This window comes from Rana temporaria, chromosome 8 (assembly GCF_905171775.1).
Source record: "Rana temporaria chromosome 8, aRanTem1.1, whole genome shotgun sequence".
Lineage (NCBI taxonomy): Eukaryota > Metazoa > Chordata > Amphibia > Anura > Ranidae > Rana > Rana temporaria.
The window spans coordinates 61,706,643-61,725,172 of NC_053496.1; the positions used below are offsets into that span (position 1 = coordinate 61,706,643).

General features: G+C 44.2%; 1 protein-coding gene across 1 annotated transcript in view; it reads right to left on the reverse strand.

The window, feature by feature from the left end:
• The window catches only part of MFSD13A (major facilitator superfamily domain containing 13A), a 33,346-nt gene extending 29,820 nt beyond the window's left edge, over positions 1-3,526 (reverse strand). Inside the window, exon 1 of the mRNA XM_040361890.1 lies at positions 3,428-3,526. The gene's annotated coding sequence lies outside the window, so the exon portion shown is untranslated. The remainder of the gene's footprint in view (positions 1-3,427) is intronic.
• Between the last annotated feature and the right edge of the window lie 15,004 nt (positions 3,527-18,530).

Sequence of the window (18,530 nt, forward strand, 5' to 3'; positions counted from 1 at the left end):
TTTGACACATTTTAGGGACCGTTGGCATTTTTATAGCGATCAGTGCTATAAAAATGCATTGGATTACTATAAAAATGCCACTGGCAGTGAAGGGGTTAACACTAGGGGGCGGGGAAGGGGTTAAGTATGTTCCTTGGTTGTGTTCTAACTGTAGGGGGGGGTGGACTCACTAGGGGAAATGACTGATCGCTGTTCATATATTGTATGAACAGAAGATCAGCATTTCTCTCCCTGACAGGACCGGGAGCTGTGTGTTTATACACACAGCTCCTGATCCTCGCTCCGTAACGAGTGATCGCGTGTGCCCGGCGGCGATCGCACAAGCCAGGCACGCGCCTCAGCTACACTTTATACTGCACATCCAGCGGCCTCACGTTGGTGAGGGCCAAAAGGCTGGAGTTCGGCCTTAAAGCGGTCTGTATACCACACTTTCACATTTTTACCTACAGGTAAGCCTATAATGAGGCATACCTATAGGTAAAATGAACATCTCCTAAACCTGGACGGTTTAGGAGATATTCACCTTAAATGCAGCCGCTGACTTCATGGCGCATGCGCTCTAGAGGTTCCGGGGGATGTTGCCAGAAAATCAGAGCTGGAAAAAGGACTCCTTTATGCATGCGCGGGAGTGACGTCATCATGGCTCCGGCCACTCACAGCGCCGGAGCCTCAAACCTGGAAGAAACGCTCCCTCGGCGTTGACCAGGGGGTGATGCCGACTCTTCGCTTCGTTCTAAGAGAAGTATTTCATAGTGAGCTAGTATACTGCATACTAGCTCATTATGCCTTTGCCTTTCAGGTTTAATTTTTGTTTTTTTGCGGGCATACAACGGTTTTAAAGTGTTTGTTACCTCAACACTTCTGTACAATGTACTTGTATGAGAAAGTATACAGTTCTCTTTGTATTGCTTCCTTTATGTGAAATCCCTGGTGTTCCTGCTAGTCTCCTTGCTTTCCTATTACAAACTGACCACACTAAGCAGCAGAGCATAGCGTGTTCAGTTCTCAAGCTCTGCTGGGAACTCAGTGCACTATCCTCCAATGATTAGACTTGTCCTGATCCCCCCCCCCCCCATTCACTGGGAAGCTCTGTGTGCTCCTGCTTCTCCTCCTCCCCCAGCTCTTACGCAGCTGAGAGCAGGGGGAATGTGATCACTTATAAATAAAAAAAGGGGGACAAAAAAAAAATGGTTGACATTCCTTTTTTACATCTATACAAAAATGTTTTGCCTTTCATTTCTATTTTAAACTTCTACCCTTATGGGTTGGGAATATCTACAGGTGCCCATAGACATGAAATGATCTCCTAATAGCAGAATCTCACTGATCTAGGTGGATGCAGCCCTAACACTGAGAGCCCAGCGACTTACCACCGCAGATTGCTCGGTTCTCAGGGCCCCCCGAGCAGAGAGCTGGTCACTATCAGTCACCGCTCTCTACTCTGCCCCCCCCCCCTCGCTCTCTGGAGTACTGGGCTGTGGAGGGGGTGGGCTCAGGCTCTCTGCGGCTTGCTGAGAGGCTGAGCCGAGTTTTGGCTCAGGCATGTGGGCGGATCCCGAGTTTATTGTCGCCGAGCCTGGACCAGCTCTGGGACATCAGCTGAGAGCAAACCTCAACCCGCTGTCTGCTGAAAATGGGTCACAGAACGAACTGCACTCCTGTGATCCACAGGAGAAGTACAAACTTTGACTGTACTTTTCCTTTAAATACCTCCAGAGTGAAAGGATCCAGGTATGTCCGATTGGGGAGATTTCCCTTAGCTTCCTGTCCCATAACCAAAACAGGAAGTGCGATTAAATACATCCAAAGTGAACGAATCCAGGTGTGTCACCAGAATGAGTGTCCCCATTGGGAGATTTCCCTGCTATTAGGGTTCTGATGTCAGCCCCAAACTTTTGATTTTCTTTTACTTTCATTTTTGATAATAATGCTAAACGGGACAAATAGTGATTCTCCTTAAAGTGGACCTTCAGTCATTTTTTCATCTTTCCATCTATTAAATCTTCTGCCCTTGTTGTTTTAAAGCGGTTGTAAACCCATCGATGTAACACTTAAAAAAACTGTTAACATTCCCGGCATGCCGGGAATGCTAACTGCACATTGGTTGTGCTCTCAACCAAACTGTCAAACCATCCAATGGCTCGTGTCATAACTGATCACATGTGCAGCTTCATGGCAGTTGAAGATTGAACAAAGGCCAAGATGGCAGCTTCCTTGGCTGAAAAAGATAGGAGGGTTTACAACCGCTTTAACTTTGAATAGTAAAAAAAAAAAAAAATTCTGCCAGTAAATGTACTTGCAGTGACAATAACGAGAGCCAAAAAGGGCCGCCCACCAGACACAAACCAAAACGCATCGCTCAGTGGGCGTGTCCTAAACAAGGTGTGTTCTGACTATGACAGGCTGTATGCGATCATCCAGCGATGACCTGCGGTTAGGGCCAGACGATGGATCATGATGTCTGTGCAATCGCTGGATTTATTTATCCTCTCAGCCCGTCATTGCTTTGTCCAGGCTAAGCGGCTGCCGCGCTCTGCACACCTCTATGGTTTCTGCGCCAGGAATTCTCCGCTAGCTGTAAGACCCCATTCACAATGCGATTTTTCTTTTAGACCCCTTTCACACTGAGCCACCTATAGCATCGGTGGTAAAATGACGCTATTTTTACCGCCGACCCTATGGGCGGATTTGTGGCTAATTTCGGACGCTATCGGATTGCATTTAACCCCCGCTAGTGGCCGAGAAAGGGTTAAAACCGTCCGCAATGTGCTGCTGAAGCAGCGCATTGAGGGCCTTATAGCCGCGCTGTCTCATTGATTTCAATGGGCAGCAGCGGTGGAGGAGCAGTATACACACCACTCCAAACATGCGGCTAGCAGGACTTTTTCTACCGTCCTGCTAGCGCAACGCTCCAGCGACAATAGAGCAGCACTTTTAGGACGGATTGCAGGCGCTATTTTTAACAGTATATCGCCTGCAATACGCCTTCAGTGTGAAAGGGCTCTTAAATGGCACCCAAACGCAGTCCAAGTTTTCTGCGATTAACGCACGGCCAAAAGTGCCTTTATAAATCGCATGACGCTTGTTATCCAAAAAGGAGCAAGAGCTTCTACTGGGTGACAAACACACATAACGCAGCCCATTGAAGTGAATGCGCGGCACACGGAATCGTCTGCGCAAAACCGTGCGAGGGAACGCAAGTGTGAATGAGGCCTAAAACCTGACTGAGTTTCTAACCCTTCCAAAATCACACATAAACAAAAGTTCAGTCAGCAGGAAGCAGTGGATCACAGGCTTGTAGCCATGTCTATGGACACTGCTAATAAATATTCTGATACGCCGACATCAGAACAGGAAGTGAGTCCAGGGAAGCCGGGCCCGGTCACCACCCCGGTATGTAGCCGAGCAGCCCCGGCTCATCACTCACCTCTTATGTATCTCAGCCCCGCACACCGGCCGGCACAGAGCGCTGTGTATCCTCAGGAGAGTGCCGGGCTGCGGCCTGTACAGGAGGCGGGCGGGCGGGCTGGCGGGCGGGGAGGGGCGCTGTGGGGACATGCAGATCTGCACGGAGCACATATGGCTGCCACCGTGGCGTTGTGTACATACAGATCACATCATGGATGATGGGTGGGCTGGGATCATCTCATGGTGCGGTGACACAATGATCCCCATGTCACATCGGATCACAGAGCTGTGCAAAGATCTTCCCTCTATGGAGACCTCTTATAATAAAGAGATAGACTTCCACAAACATCACTGCATGCATAGCTAGGAACTGGAAGTCTCTCTTTCCTCCTCATTTGTCCCTCTTTTTGGTCTCATCTATAATAGTTGTAAATAAAATACACTATTTATCTATCAAAGAGTGTTTTCCAGTGCTAAACCTTTCATCCAAATTCTAAATTGCTGCATTTATAAATTCCAAAAGCCAATATAAAGGAACTGCAGTGGGATACAAAAAAAAGTATTTTTTTTCCTACAGGTTACCAGTTCAGAGTTACAAAAATTGTGTTTGCACTTGAACGCACGCAATACCTCATGTGTGGTTTGAACGGCATTAACATATGTGGGCGGGACTTGCGTGTGCGTTCGCTTTTGAGCACGAGCTAACAGGGGCATTTTAAATGTATTACTTTTTTTTACACTTTCTTTAACTTTTTCTTTTTTAACTTTTTTTTTATCACTTTTATTCCTATTACCAGAAATGTAAACATCCCTTGTAATAGGAATCCTCTTTAGCCCTGGTTCACACTGGGTACGATTTGGAACGATTTGAGATGCGATTTGACATGTCAAATCGCATCTCAAATCGGCGGCAATTGTCGGCAATGGCACTGTCCCAATCAGTGCGACGCCGCATCTGCGATTTCAAAAAGTAGTTCCTGTACTACTTTTTGCGATTTCGGGCCGCGATTTACATTAAATTGCGGGCAAAATCGCGCATTTTACCGCAATTTTGAATTCGCAGCAGTGTGAACCTAGGCTTATGGAGAGATGCAGGGTCAATAAGACCCCGCATCTCTCCTCCAGGCTGGAAAGCATGAGATCGGAAAAAAAATCCACGATCTGAGGATACACAGCGCTCTGTGCCGGCCGGTGTGCGGGGCTGAGATACATAAGAGGTGAGTGATGAGCCGCGGGGCTGCTCGGCTACAGACAGGGGTGGTGACCGGGCCCGGCTTCCCTGGACTCACTTCCTGTTCTGATGTCGGCGTATCAGAATATTTATTAGCAGTGTCCATAGACATGGCTACAAGCCTGTGATCCACTTTTTCCTGCTGACTGAACTTTTGTTTATGTGTGATTTTGGAAGGGTTAGAAACTCAGTCAGGTTTTAGGCCTCATTCACACTTGCATTCCCTCGCACGGTTTTGCGCAGACGATTCCCCGTGTCGCCCATTCACTTCAATGGGCTGCGTTATGTGTGTGTGTCACCCAGTAAAAGTTCCTGCTACTTTTTGGATAACAAGCATCATGCGATTTATAAAGGCACTTTTGGCTGTACGTTAATCGCAGAAAACTTGGACTGTGTTTGGGTGCCATTTAAGACCCCTTTTACACTGAGGGCGTATTGCAGGCAATATAGCATTAAAAATAGCGCCTGCAATCCGCCCTAAAAGTGCTGCTCTATTGTCGCTGGAGCGTTGCACTAGCAGGACGGTAAAAAAAAGTCCTGCTAGCTGCATTCTTTGGAGCGGTGTGTATACCGCTGCTGCCCATTGAAATCAATGAGACAGCGCGGCTAGACTGCCCACAATGCGCTGCTTCAGAGCATTGCGGACAGTTTTAACCCTTTCTCGGCCACTAGCGGGGGTTAAATGCGATCCGACAGCAGAAGCCCCTAATCAAATGCAGCAGCACAGCCCCACCACTTTGACACTGCAGCGAACTCTGGCAGCAGTGTTATGACTCACTCCACCTCTTGCTCTCCACATGAGGTTCCCTCAATCCAGGTTTCCCTTTGCTTTTTCTTCCTCTCACAGCACACCTTCCCTACTGGAACTTGTAGTACCATATTGTACTTTTTGCCTACTGGAGACTATATCCCCCCATAGTTCCAGGCGGCTCCCAACAGTCCTTTGCAGGTCCTGGGTGGGCTCTTCCTTTCCAAGACTGCACTGCAGCTAATCACAGTTAGGTAGATTCAGGTAGATAGGAGCAAAGTTATGGCGGCGTAGCTTAGCGTGTTTAGACGACTACGCCGCCGTAAGTTAGCTAGGCAAGTACATGATTCTCAATGTACTTGCCTGCTAATATACGGCGGCGTAGCCTAAAGCGGGCGGGCGTAAGGGCTCCGAATTCAAATGACTTGGAGGGGGGCGTGTTTGATGGCAATGAGGCTTGACCTCACGTTTTTGACGTATTTTTTTTCACTGCGCATGTGCCGGACGACTACATTTCCCAGGGTGCATTGCGGCTAAGTAGGCCGCACAGGCCTATTGATTTCGACGTGGACGTAAACAACGTAAATCCCGATTCGTGGACGACTTACGCAAAACATAAAAAATTTTAATCTCGCGGCGGGAACGGCGGCCATACTTTAACATTGTTATTCCACCTAATAGATGGAATAACTTTAGGCCTGTAATGCGTTACGGAAACGGCGTAAAACTACTGCGGCGGCCGGGCGTACGTTCGTGAATCGGCGTATCACCACATTTACATATTCTACGCCGACCGCAATGGAAGCGCCACCTAGCGGCCATCCGAAATATTGCAATCTAAGCTAGGACGGCGCAAGCCGTCCTATCTTAGATATGTTTAAGCGTATCTCTGTTTGAGCATACGCTTAAACATAGGTCGGCGTAGATTCTGAGTTAGGCCGACTTATCTACTGATAAGTCGGCCTAACTCTTACTGAATCTACCCAAGTGTGTCTATCTCCTGGGCAATGGGTGGGCTCTTACCCAGCCATGGCTGCAAAAGCAGTCTGTTACAGTCTCTGGCCAGCTCTCTCTCCCATTCCTTTTAAAGCAGTGTTTCTCAATTCCAGTCCTCGGGGGCCCCCCCAACAGGTCAGGTTTTCAGGATTTCCCTCAGATGAAAAGGCTGTGGTGATTACTAAGGCAGTGAAACTGATCAAATCACCTGTGCAAAATAATGGAAATCCTGAAAACCTGACCTGTTGGAGGGGCCTGAGGACTGGAATTGAGAAACACTGCTTTTAAAGCAACGCTCTGCACATCCACAGCCAAGGAAGGAGCGATGACAGGACCGGAGGGCTGTGTGTGGACAACTGTCAAATCCCAGTCCATGTGGCATGCCACAAACCAGTGCTACACACCATATATGTAGTACCTCAGCACCAATGTGTGGAAGCCACAATCCAGCAAGGCCTACCAGGTACCCACAACATTAACTGCATAGACAGGAAAACTAACTTGGCTCTGGCCCTGTAATTCCATAAGGTTTCGTCAAACATACTTGCCTGTCTTGAATAGTGGAGTTCTGTGTGAAGCCCTCCTTGGCTGCCTGGAAAGACTTCAAGCCCGATTCCACCAGCAGCTGTAAATGACCATAGAAAACTTCCAGAAATGTTGCAAGGAGAACATCAGACTAAACTGGGCAAAACCTGTGCTTGGTGGCCAACTGGAGAGACTTTCAGGATTTAATTTATCTGACATGAATCTACCCATACTCATTGGATGAATAAAATAAATTCTAGGATTTACCTTGTCCAGCATGAATCTACCAGCAGTTTTTATAAACAATAGACGTTTATTTTTATTATGATCAATATCATTACAAAAGTTGTGCAATACTAAACATCACTTAGAAGGATTGATCATATTACTTTTCAATAGATATAGTAGGAAGAAAACTAAAACCAGGTACTGCAAAGGAATGTATAACAGGTATTGATGTGTTCTTGTTAGTCAAACCAGGGTCCTACCCCGGATGGGATCAAACTGTAGGAAGGGTCTGTCAAACTAATTTTAATATTAACAAGGATCAGAGTTTGTTTTTTAGGGACAATAAATGACATCTGAATCTCGCATTATAAAAAAGGTTATATCAGAAACACACGTGTTTGTTAAGAACCTCTTAAATCGTCGCTCGTCTCTCTGCTCACTCTGCCGTTATCATCGGTGAGGGAATCAGGAAGTGAAGCGGCTTCACTGCCCGGTTTCCTACTGCTCATGTGCGAGTAGCATGGCGCTTTCCTAGTGGTCGCCGCTGTCTCCTGGGACCAGTGCGTTTCTCAGAAGGCAGTGGGGGGACGGGACAGGAAGTGGAGTGACTCCTGTGGGTGCAAATACCTGTATTATACAGGTATCTGCACCCCCTCCATCCAAAAGGTGCCAAATGTGACACCGGAGGGGGGGAGGGTTCCGAAAAGTGGAAGTTTCTTTCTTGGGTGGAACTCCGCTTTAAATATTTAGAAGCTCTAGAATGAGATAGCCAGGCTTGCCATTTCTTTTCAAAAGGTAATAGTGGATTAATTTTTATATGCCAACATTTTTTTAAAATCAGATTTTATCCTTATTGTTTTTTGTATACCACAACAACATATACACAAAACATAACATCAAAACAGAAAAAAACATACACAAAAGCAAAAAAAAAAAAAAGGAGGGGGGAATTTAAACCAACCCCTTTTCCCACTCCTTCCACTGTCTAGTCGTCGCACAATCCTTTTAGCCTATAAATACAAACTGCTTTTCTTTTTCCATACATCTATATTCTAGCATTATTTTGAATCATGCTTGAACGTTTAAACGTTAGATGCTTCAGTAGATTTCCACAAACTAGTTAAAGTAAGTCTTGCCGCTATTAATATACAAGACATTATCATTCTATAATTTAGGGGATAAATATCAAGATTTATACTTGGTAGAGCCATTGCTGGAGTAAGTTTAGTTTGGTTGCCTGTGAGATTAGACATGGAGGTGGGAGATAGATTTCCAAAAACTGTGGAGGTTTTTACAACTCCATAGAGTGTGAAGAAGGTTGCCAATGCCAACTTGTTTGTTACAACTCCAGCATATAGGGGAGGAGGAAGGGTACATTTGATAGTTTATATAGGGTTAAATACCATCTGTTTAAAATTTTTGGAGAATTATCCCAATGCTCTAAACAAGAGGCAGCTTTGCTATTTATATCTGTATGGTTTCTTGCCATTGGTTCCAAGAAAATTTTGGAATCAAAGTCTTCCTCCCATTTTATATGCAAGTTTTTATTATAACGTGAATGGAGTGGTAGAAGTCCGTAAATAAAGGAAATTCCTTTTTTATGATCAAGTTTAGTGAGAAAATTCCAAATTTCTAGAGGAATTTCTAAAGAATTAATGGGATCAAAATCATTTAGTTGTGGATATTTATAAAAATGTACTAGATTATGTTCTTGTATTGCATTGGTAGACCTTTATATATGTGATGACCCTGTTGGATCCAGCTTCCTACTAAGTAACAAATTTTACAATAATCTATTACTCTTGTTGGGATAGGCACCTTGGTTCTATCTTTCTTGTGTTTAGTTTTAGATATGCGTTTCCACGCTATTATTGTGCATCTGATGTGAAGTAGTTAAGATGTGCTAATTTTGAGAAGTACATAGCTAGCAATAGATAAGGCACTCAGATTATGTCCTACAGTTACCTCTTTTTCGATGTTTAGCCACAATTTGTCTTCAGGAGGGGGAAAACCAGAACTTCATCTGGTCTAGTAATGAGGCATAGTAATAGTCTTTGATGGCTGGTAGTCCCGTGCCTTCTGCAGATTTGGTGGTGGTAAGAACTGAGAACGTCGCTCTAGGTTTTTTCCCACTCCAAATTAAGTTTTTCAGTTTTGTATCAATCTGAGTGAAGAATTTGGAGGCAATCGGGATAGGCATCGGAAGCAATATAGGATTTTGGGGAGGGTTTGCATTTTAAATGCAGCAAATTTTCCCTACCCATGAAATCTGGGTTATTGGTTCATAGTGTTGCTTTCCATTTTTTTCTCCCTAGTGGCCATCTGTATAAGGAGTCCTCTCGTGTAAGCTTTGTGAGTGCACCATATGTAGTGCCATTCACAGAATCATTATCATCAAGTACAAAAAATTCTTCACGCTTATATTTCATTGCAGTCAAATATTCACTCCAAGAATAAAGGTGCAGTTTCTCCATAGGGAGTTATTCGACTTAGGGTGGCTTGTATTGATTTCTAAACGTGATTGGCGCATGGTCCGATCACGTGATATGAATGCCGGCTTTTAGTATTTGTTGTAGTAAGTATTTGTCTGTGATGAAGTAATCGATTCTAGAGTAAGACTTGTGCACACTTTGGATGGGTAAACGTAGGTGCTTTGTCCTTTGCAAAGTGGGATTCTTGAATGCAGATAATAAATCGCTTTCAAGTTTCAGGGCATCAGACTAAAGAGCTTTCTTTTGAATGGGCTGTTTAAACCCCTAACGTTTAGTTACAGTAGTTTAAAGATTCATGTTGCCAGTATAAATGAATGCGGACAAGCTTGTTTGTGAAGATTCTGTTAGAAAACTGAGACTGTCAATTTAGTATACATTTTTCACCAATAGAGGGAAGTAGAGATCCTTGTATTGCATAAAAGAAAGAGGTAAGAATAAACCAGTAAACTTAATGGAGTTGTAAAGGAATTTTTTTTTCCACCTACCAATCTATGCATTAAGGTGAAAAAACATCTGATGATGCCACCCCCCCGTTTTACTTACCTGTCCCCCCTCGAAAGTCCCGAGATCCTCCTCGCCGCTCAGCCTGGCCGCCGATTGGCTAGAGCAGATGGATTGAGAGCAGCGCAGCCATTGGCTGGCACTGTTGTCAATCACATCCAGTGACGCGGCGCACCAAGGGGAGGGGCCGAGTGATACAGTGAGCGCGCCTGCGAGGACTCATCACCATGCGAGCTCTCTCGCATGAATGAGGCAAGTTCTTGCAGGGAGGACCAGAGACAGCCGCCGAGGGCCCCCAGAAGACGTGGATCGGGCCACTCTGTGCAAAACGAACTGCACAGTGGAGGTAAGCATAACATGTTTGTTATTTTAAAGAAAACTTTTTTTTTTCCTTTAGTAACCCTTTAACTATAAAGAAACAAGGAGTTGGGTGTTAACTCCAGTGTACATTGTCATTTTACTAATTAATAGGGGGTTGTAGGAAATATCAGGTAAATAGGCCAAACTACGGGTTTTTCCGAGTACAGTAGAACCCGAGATAAAATAACTTTAATAGTTTGTGGCTCCTTATTGTAATGGAACAGAAATAAATTCAGAGTAGGGAGTTTTGAATATGGCTTGCAAACTTGTGTGCCATTGTTGAGGTATCTTTCCAGGTATGTTTTTTATGAAGTAACTTATCCTCATTATTAGGGAGAAGGTCCCATGAGCAGAGGATTTTCAAGCCTTGGTCCAGGTTAGTGATGGCATGTGAGGTGCCTTTATGCTCCACTAGTATTTTTGCAGGAAATCCCGATTTTGTATATTATACTGTGGTTCCTTAGTATCTTGGTAATTTTTTTTTTTCAGGCTAGTAAAGAATGATTCCCAGAGTTTCAGGAAGATCCTGCCAGTAACAGGCGTCCTGAACTTCCTGGTGCACAATCGCACACACCAATGCGCACGGGAGGGCGCGCGCGCCCACTAACACCAGGCGGGCTATTTAGACCAGACTGACACACTGGGACTTTGCAGTTGCTATACAGTTTTACGTGTGTTCTTGATTCCTGGAATCTGTTCCAGTTCTTAACCCGGCTTGCTCCTTACCATCCCTGTTATCCGCCTGCATCCAACCCCGGCCTGTCTGACTTCTCTTCTGCCTGCTCCTCTGGTACCTCTACCGTCCGCCTGATAACCGACTTGCTTGACCTTCCAGTTCCAGTCTGCTGCACCTATCTGCTCATCCAGTTTGTTCCAGGTTCCAGTCTGCTGCACCTATCTGCTGATCCAGCTTGTTCTAGATTCCAGTCTGCTGCACCTTGTTCCAGGTTCCTGCCTGCCATTCAGCCCAGCCTGCTGTTCCTCTGCACAGTCCCACCTTAACTGCAGACCTACCTCCTGGTTTTGATCCTGCCAGGGACTCGTGCCACTCCTGTTCACCCTACCTGGGGCCTTGAGTCGGAGCCGCAGGAGAGGCCGTCCCCTGCAGATCAGGCTCATCCACTAGGTACGTGACACATAGGAATCTGGAAGAGGTGAGTGACGGCATGCATATTGCATTTGTTGATCCTTTACATTGTAATCGCGGATTCTGGCTATTACATCTCTAGGTAGCTTCTCCGGCATGTGGGAGGATTTAGGTTATCTATGTGCTATATCACTTTCCACTTCTTGGGGTGTAATCAAAGGTGTCGGCTCGGAAATAATTTTCTTCAGAACACTTTTCAATTCTGTCAGTTTTACATTTTCAGGGGTTCCCCCTAAATTTTACTATATTTTGTCTGGACCTGTCCTCGATATCTGCCACTGAGTTGTTCGACCTCTTCCAGTTCATTATGTGCTGCAGTAAAGTCGCACATTTTGTTTTCAATAAGGTCCACTCTCTCTCTTACTGCATCTATGTCCATTTTGGATTTTTGCATGAAGTTTAGCATGTCTTGTTACAGTGCTCCCCTTAATGACATTATCATATCTTGATTGTTGAATCAAGGATAGGTTGTCCTGAAGTGGGTATGGCCTTTAATTTTTCATCATAAGAATTATTTTTTAATATAGAGTTGAAATCATTTGGAGAAGCATTTACCTAACCCTCAGCAGAGGTGATCCTTCGGTTTTGTTTAACTGGACTGAAGATATCAGCTTGCCGGGAGTTGCTGTTACGAGTCTGCAGCTCTGTGAAATTCCTCTTCTTCTCCTGGACAATCAGCACGTTGTACTGTGTTGTGCTGAGGAGGAGCCTACACCATCTTTCTTTCTCCATGTCCCGGTCGGGCTGTAGAAGTCACCCAGTTTGCCCCTTCTCTTTCTTTCCGCTTGGCTGACATTCTCCACTGATTCCAGCCGCTCCTGAAACTTGCCTGTGTATTCAGAATACCAAAGTCACGCTGTAAGTCGCTAATGAAGACCCGTTGTACCAGGGCTAGATTAATGCGCGACCATCGGCCTTGGATGCTGGCCCCCCCCCCCAATCTACCAGCAGAATTTGATAGTAGGAAAACATCAAAGCAAAGAAAACACTTCTGCCCTCCTGAGGCCACGATTAATATTGTGTGGGTGACCAATGGCCAGGTAGGGAACTCAGTAGCTCAGCATTTCTGAGCTGTACTAAGGGAAGAGTGTCTGGTATGGACACTCTGGCCTTAATACATGCCTCCATGAATCAACTTCATGTACCTGTTGGAAAATGTTTACAAGCACTGATTATTTGTCCTGTGGAAGCCCGACATTCTAAGGTGTCTGCAATACTTCCAGGGAATGCGTCTTATCCACAAGATTTTCCATCTGTTGTGCAGGCACACCAACAGGACCTTAAATACTCTAGGACCCCTTGGCCCGTTTGCATAGTCCAGACCTCATATACGTTCTGTTTTAGAATACATTTTTAGCCAAATGTGGCTTTAGTTGTGAATGGAGGGTTTCCCCCCCCCCCCCCCAAGTGTAAAGTTTCCTGGCAAGTTTATATCGCACTCTGTAACCCCACTGTAGACATTGACTCTCTCGATTTGTCCTGGTTATTATTACCACCTGGTCAGAAAGTAATAGGAAATCTAATATTTTTCGGTTGATACCTGAACAGATAAAGGGAAATATTCCAATATGGACACCTGTTCCAGTGACAGCTGTGCAAGAGGGGATTTCTTCTCACCATGAGGAAGTTTGTACCCCCTACCTAATCTCTAGATGAGGAAGTAATGCCGCGTACACACGATCATTTTACGGCATGAAAAAAAACATAGTTTTTCAAAAACGTCATTTAAAATGATAGTGTGTGTGGGCTTCACATCATTTTTCATGTTCTGAAAAACGTCAACATTTTTTTGTTCGTTTTTCGGGTTGTAAAAAATGATCGTGTGTGGGCTAAAACGACGTAAAAAACCCATGCATGCTCAGAAGCAAGTTATGAGACGGGAGAGCTCGTTCTGGTAAAACTACCGTTCATAATGGAGTAAGCACATTCATCACACTTTAACAGACAAAAAAGCGCGAATCGTCTTTTACTAACACGGAATCAGCTAAAGCAGCCCAAAGGCGAATGGAACTTCCCCTTTATAGTGCCGTTTTGTTGTACGTCACCGCGCTTTGCTAGATCATTTTTAAAAAACGATGGTGTGTAGGCAACATCGTTTTAATGATGAAGTTGGGAAAACGTTGTTTTTTCGACATGCTGAAAAACAAAAAAAAATTTTTTTAATGCTGAAAAATGATCGTGTGTACGCGGCATAAGGGTTTTCAATTCACTTTTCTGGATTTTAGGTCCCAGCAGCCCTTCCAGCAAACTTATATGGTAGGCCATTATGCCTGGAGTATAGACAGAATGAGCACAAGATCATCAAAAAACAAAAAAATACTTGAAACTTACTCCTGCACTACCACTAAGCAAGAAACTTAAAATCTCAACTGTGATCCAACCAAGCGGCTAACACCTTAGATTCCCACATCCAATCTTTCAGTAACTTAAAAATAAAAAATTACTGGTCACACCGCTCTGTGCACATAAAATAAAAAAAAGAAAAAATATACCACAAAACTGTGACTCTGTGATATAGTGAGTGATACCACAACGTCAACTCTTCAAAAAACAAAAATAATAGTCTTGCACCAATGCATATAAAGAAAATTAAAACAACGTTATACCCTTTGTGCTGTTTCTTTCCCAGCGTGTGCCGTGACTGGCGGCTCCCGCAAGCATAAATCGGCAGTGACGTCATGCTGCTCCAACAGTTTATTAGTAACAATATGCATGATCCGGATGACGAATGTGAGCATTCGAAACGCGTCAAGGCCCATGGGTATTACTCTTTTGTAAACACGCCACACGACTGACCTCCGCAACGGCATTGCACAGGCACTTCCGCCCGCTGGAACGCACAACGACCGAGGCTTGAAGCGCACGCCGGGGAGTAAGCAGTGACGCTGGACAGGCTAGTGCCGGCTTGGGCATACGAGCATGTGAGTGTACATTTCACTTTTCTATGTTTATAAATAAATCATCCAAAACATACTACACCATATGGGATTTTTCTTTTTCTGGGAGCACAAAAAGAACCCATAGAGAGTTGAAGCGCGGAGGTCCGGGACCAGCAGTGGGATCGCATAGCATATGATTACATGCCGTTTATCTTTTTGGAGCTGGTGAGCGCATAGCAAAATAGGAGGTGGTGGTGACACTTATATTTAAGGTGGAAAAGTCACGGATTTTCTTGCAGCAAGGCACAAATTTCTGCACGTATTGAAAACACGCTTTGAGGACTTTGCATTAATGCACGATTTACTGGACTATTTTTTTTATATAGATCGTTTATAGTTTTGTATCTACTTATATTTATACACATCATTGATTGTCAGCGCATTGGCGCTTCTGAGTTTGCGCAAAAAGGGGGTTTATTTACCTATGTGATCACATCACAATATATATATATTTTCTTTGGGACAACGTTTGCACTATATATAAGTTTGTTCATGATTGATATGTGTAGTTTAGTCATATTTATTTTATTTTCCTGAAGTCAGCGCAGTAGTACATGTTAATTGTACGAACACCCATAAAATGTATAAAAGAAAATTATACACATCTGTAAGAATAAATGTTGCGTTATAATCATTGACGGTGACTATGAATCCAAGATAGTGACACCACAACTCCAGTGCTCCACTGCATCCATCAGGAGAAAGTCATGTGATCCATGATGCAACACACTGGGCGGAGCCAGGTGACATCTTCAAACCTGAAACCGAAATCCAGAAGTGCAGTATTCCGGATGATATGCCAAGTACAATCCTGGCAATTATCTACTTGGATTTAGGTACAATAAGGGTTTCATATATTTAAAGTGGTTGTGCACCCCCCCCCCCCCCCCGACTCATTTTTACATATGGGTAAGCATATGGGTTAGGGTTACCTATATGTACTGATAATATTTCTTATAATGTGTGCAGTTTAGGAGATTTTTGCCCTGTAGTGCGTGTATGAGGTCATGAGGCGCATGCAAATTGAAGAAACGGCCCTCCGTGCCCTTTCTTCACCAGCGTGTGCTGTGACTGGTGGCTCCCGCAAGCACGATCGGGAGTGACGCCACGCAGCTCCGGCCAGTCACAGAGCCCGCGTCCACAGGCCTGGAAGGAAGAGGGGTGAAGATGGATGCTTCCAGCAGCGGGGAAACTGTGGACATTAAAGGCTTTGTTTGCAAGGTAAGTGGCATATAATGGGCTAGTATGCAGTGCATACTAGCCCATTATGCTTTTACTTTGCAGGTGAATATAGAGCATGGGTCTTCAAACTACGGCCCTCTAGGTGTTCAGGAACTACAATTCCCATCATGTCTGTGAATGTCAGAGTTTTACAATGCCTCATGGGATTTGTAGTTCCGCAACAGCTGGAGGGCCGTAGTTTGAGGATCCCTGATATAGAGGAAGTAAAACCCATCAGGGTTTACTTCCTCTAAACACCATGGTGGTACCTTATCTGTTTTGAGCTGGTCTCCAGCCTCTGTACAGAGGGCTTGACCCCTTAGGGCCCTTTCCCATCACATGCAGTTGGCTGCATTTTGAACTGCAATCCAACTGCAGACAGCCCAAAATCAAGGTAATCCTATGGGCATGGTTCACATCATTGCAGTTCAGCACAGTTTGAAAAATGCAGCATGCTATACCTTTTTTTTTTAAACGCACTGGACCGCGCCCCTTTAACCACTTCCATACCAGGCACTTACGCACCTTCCTGCCCAATCCAATTTTCAGCGCTGTTGCACTTTGAAAGACAATTGCGCAGTCATGCTACACTGTATCCAAACAATTTTTTATAATTTTTTCTTTTTGGTGGTATTTGATCACCTCTGCGATTTAATTTTTTTGCACAACAACTAAAAAAAAGACAAAATTTAGAAAAAATCTTTTTTGTTTGTTTTGTAAATAAGTACGTTTTCTTCTTCAATTACGGGCACTGATATGTCAGCACTGATGGGCACCGGTGAGGTGGCACTGATGGGCACCGATGAGGTGGCACTGATGGGCACTCATAGGCGGCACTTATGGGTACTTATGGGTGGCACAGATAGATGGGCACTGGACATGGATGGGTACTGAGAGGTGGTACTGAGGGGTGGCACTGAGGGCATTGCTGGGCATCACTTTTGTATCCCATATTGTGCCAGTCAGTGCTTATTTGTGGGCACTGATTGGCATCTATTTTTTTTCTTGTTTTTATATTGTTACCCCCTTCCCTGGTGGTCCAGTGTGGGCGTCCGAGGGGGGCTGCGCTGATAAACAATCAGCTCAACCCCCCCCGTCAGGAGAGCCGCCGATCAGCTCTCCTCTACTCTACTATCAGACGCGAGTAAGGAAAAGCCGATCAACGTTTTTTTGTTTACATCGTGATCAGCCGTGGTTGGACACGGCTGATCACGTGGTAAAGAGTCTGCTCGGGAGGCTCTTTACCGAGATCGGAGATGCAGGGTGTCAGACTGACACCCCGCATCACCGATTGCCGCGCTGCGCGCGCGCCAGCATGTTATCCTGCTGGACGTCAATAGACGTCCAGTCAAGATTACACAACCACTTCCCGGACGTCAATTGACTATTGACCAGGCGGGAAGTGGTTAAGCCAAGCCCAAAAAGTGTATAGAAAAATGCACTGCAAACACATTTCAAATGCATGTCAAACATTCAGTCAAAAACACAGTTATGTGCAGTTTCAGGTGTGACTGGGTCCTTAAAAGGGAACTTACAAGCCTGACTACCTGATTTGTAGAAAGTGATATCTAGCCCACCAGCTACTCCAAGACAATGGGGACAAGTGTATTAGACCTGAATTCCTATAAAGTGTGTGGTCCTTGCACGGAGGTGTGCACACTGATTTGTTTACAGTGGAGTACTGGAGTTGTGGTTTCCAGTGTTCATTTTGTTGACTAAAACATTCTAGTCGACTAAATGAATACTATTTTAGTGTACTAAAATACGACTAAAACAATTGAGATGACTAAAATACGACTAAAACAAAAATGGCATTTTAGTCAAAAGGAACACTGTAGTGCATGTTCATACCTCAATACCATAAATAATAACATGAGATTTTTCACTCCAGCACTATATAATGAGTTTGGAAATTGTAGAGAAATGTTCACTAATGCATTACAATTTAATTGCACCCATTAGATTTTAGACGACTTAAAATTAGTTTTAGTCGACTAAAATGTACTGAAAATTTAGCCGACTAAATACGACTAAAACAAAAATCGCAGAAGACTAAAATGGAACTAAAACTAAAAGTCCCAGGACTAAAACCAAATCGAAATTTGCTGCTAAAAGTAACACTGGTGGTTAAACCATCTTGGATACGTGGTCATCGTTAATGAATATACAGTGGTGCTAGATTTTATTTATTTTTGAATTGTTGGAGTTGTGGTATTACTCGCTACAGTATATCACAAATTCACAGCTTTGCGGTACATTTTATTTAGTATTTTTAAAATTTTATACACACAGAGCAGCGCAACACCAGTTATTTTTAGGTTACAAAAAAAACCTGCACTTTTGATTGGTGCATTTTCCAACAGCTGGAGGTCCGCTAATTGCATATATCTGATCTAGAACCTGTACCTGAATTTAGCGCATGCTGCTCCACTTTAAGAGTGCATACAAGACACTTCTGCAAAAACTGAGTCAGGGTTTCTCTCTGTAGGCCAAGAGTGTTGATTTTATTTAGCTCTACTTCCAAAAGATACGAATGGACTGTAATATTTTTAATTTGATGCATTTATTAAGCCACAATGCAAAGTGGCGCATTTGAGAACTTCCTGAATTTGGCACACAAGTTAAAATCATAAACAGAAGTGTTGCATACGCTGCATGAATTTGGCATAATACTTTAACAAGGATTAAAGCGGTTGTAACCTACATAATAAAAAAATATATAGAAAACAAAAAA